The sequence below is a fragment of the Phyllostomus hastatus genome, unplaced genomic scaffold (genome assembly GCF_019186645.2).
Source record: "Phyllostomus hastatus isolate PE091 unplaced genomic scaffold, TTU_PhHast_1.1 phas_contig_40, whole genome shotgun sequence".
NCBI lineage: Eukaryota > Metazoa > Chordata > Mammalia > Chiroptera > Phyllostomidae > Phyllostomus > Phyllostomus hastatus.
The window spans coordinates 42,997,059-43,000,184 of NW_025333872.1; positions in this window are offsets into that span (position 1 = coordinate 42,997,059).

Sequence of the window (3,126 nt, forward strand, 5' to 3'; positions counted from 1 at the left end):
CATACCACGTACATTACACCAACACCACACTCCCACGCCACACACATCATACATATCACACATGCCACACCACATGCACCACAGACCATACCACACACATCATAACACACAACATACCACACACACACTATACTCTTACCCACACCACATACCACACATACCTCACACACCACACACATACCACACCCACATCACATACAGCACATTCCACACCCATATCACCCACACCATATGTCACACATACCACACACACACCACATACACCATATACAGTATAGAATAATATTTGGAATGTAGCAAGCCCAAGTGAAGTGTTAGCTATATATTGCACCAATATAGTATGACAGGAAAGCAGTCTGGACCTGGGCTGGTAGGAAGATTGATTTCAAGAGTACAGGAGAACAAAGCACAATAGAAAGGCAGGAGTAATTGTGATAAAAGTGGTGTTGGTGGGCCCAGTTGTGTTGGCAAGGTCTTGGAAACCCGGAAAGAGTCAGGGTGTCCTTGTACAGGTGGCATGCTGCTTCCCTGCTGAGCTTGGTTCCTTAGCTGAGTCTTTATTACCAGACAAATGGTCAGAATAAGGACTTTGGAAAATGGCTATGTGAAAGCTCTCAACCAAGGGAACTGGGCCATACAGTGGTAAACTTGGCCTCTAATACTCTGGAAGAGAGTTCCCAGATAAGAATCACAGAGCCCTGGCTGAGTGGCTCAGTTGGTTGGAGTGTGGTCTCATACACTAAAAGACTGAGCGTTTGATCCCCCGTTGGGGTGAGTATAGGAGGCAACTGTTTGCTGTTTCTCTCTCGCATCAATGTTTCTCTCATTCTCTCTCTAAATTGATAAACACATCCTCAGGTGAGGATAAAGAAAGAAAAAAAAAGAATGGCATCATAGAGAAGATTAGTGCTCTCCCATCAACAGCTGTCAGTTGGGGTTGTGTGGTCCTGGCTGCCAGAGGAGGAGTCTGGGGAAGTCACTCAGCTCTGCTTTCTGGGTCTGACCCTTAGGAGCAGAGCTTTGCTCCTTACATGGCCTAATATGGGGTTAGGAGTGGGCAGAGGGGAAAGGCTAGAGCCGCTTCAGAATTTGCTCTTTTAAATCAGGGTTGCTCTGTGACCAGGTTCAGGTTGGGACTCTCCATGGTGGGACGTTTCCCTTCCTAGCTTCACTTTTAAGTACAGGATATTTGAGGATGAGAACTGAGAACATGCACTATTATTCCCTAGCACCTAGCTGGCATCTGGCATTCTCACATGTGATCAATGACTAATTGGTGAGGAATTGGAAAAGCTAGAGAGAAGAGGGGTAACATAAAGCTGCTTTAGCCAAAGACGGAAAAGAAATTAGGTCTCGGGCCTGATGCCTGGTCGATTCAAGTGCCCACCAGATCAGTACTTTTCAGTTCATGGGAAGCTGCATAGACTTCTGGTGATGCTTGGGATGCAGTGGAGCAGAAGGAAAGGAAAATTGATCCTATTTTTGGAGGGGATAAAATCATAAAGAGACATTTCAGGAACTGAGAGAGCCAATGAGTATAATTTTAAAAATGCACACCAGTGTCCCTTATAAAGTGAATCAATAGGGATTATTATAATTTGCTAGAAAGTAAATCAATAGAGATTATTGGAATTTGCTGTAATTTGTAAAAGAAATGATTCAAGCCCCTATAGTAGAATAAGGCAGTAGTAGAGGGCAGGAACCAATCTATTTTATATGTTCTGTTCAGCCTTTCTGCTTTAAAATTATAAAATCCAAACACTAAATGGAGCCTCATTTGATTCTGGGGCAGAGACCTAGAAGGATTTAGTTCAGGACAGGTTCAATTCCCTCAGGGTACGGAGGGAGATCCAGGGCTTCCTGTGGAGCAGGGAAGTGTAACAGATGTGAGGAGCCATCTTCTAAATGGCTGTGTGGGATTCAACATCAGTATAGGAAGCTTCAGGCAGTGGCCTAATCCTTCCAGAAAGAAAGTAGTTCTGATCTCACTTTGAGCTGAATCCCCAAGCAGGTAGCCTGAGGTGGAGGGTGTTTGAAACAAGACATGACTTTAATTCAAGCAGAATCAGCTCGAGCAGAATGAAAGGCCAGCCTCCAGTTGTCTTCCCAGGACAATTGTCTTTCCCGCTCCTTACTTAGTTCAGACCATTTCAGTTACTTTCCACCTGCAGCCTGCAAGTGGTTTCTGAAGAGTCTGGGTAGCTACACAATCTTGGTTTGCAAAGAGCTATATTACTGCAAAACTGGGGCAGCACTGGCTCAGGAATTTTAGTGATTTCACTCAAGTTGGGCCAGGCCTGATGGAGTGGTTAGGCTTCTGTGCAGGTTTCAAACACCTGCATTGTCCGAGCTGCCAAACTTTACCTATTATTGGAAAAGTTGTGAAGCCAGCTTTTACACTGGTTTTAGAATATCAAAACTTCTATCTAAAACCTCTAAAATTAATGTAGGAAATCTAACTCAATGCTAAAAAAAAGTTTTAGCAAAGCTGTCATAAACATCAGGATTTTGGAGATGGTAGCAGTGAGAGATAGGAAACAGGAAGACTATATTTTGATTTTCAAGAAAAGATCAGTGAAAAGAAATTGCTTTTTCTCTTTCTTCTTTCTTCCCTCTCCCAATTTTTAAGACTAGAATAGATTTTGTCTATTTAGTTCTAGTACTAGACATGTATTATAAGTACTTGATTTCATGGTACTCTGGGCTTTTTTTCCTCTCTTTTATCTTTTTATTTTGTATCTTTCTTGTTAGTTTTTCAAGCATCTTAAAATTACTCCTTTTTTCTCTCTATCCTCACTTCTTAGGATAGTGTCTGGTGCAAAGTAGATCCTCAATAAATATGTGTTGAAGGAAAAAAATCAATTCACAGTATGTAGAATGACCAAAAAATAATAAAAAGATTATTTAGATTACTTATATAATTCTTAGTTTAGTTTTTTTCATTGAAAGTTTTAGGTTGTATTTTGATTTATACCTAACACTGTGCTGTACCACAGTGAGTCAGAGTGAAAATTATGGGTTCTGGAACCAGATTTTCTGAGTTTGACTCTCAGGTCTCCTACTCACTGTCAGTGTAACTATGAACTAATTACTTAACCTTTTTGTGTCTCAGTCTTCTCATTTTTA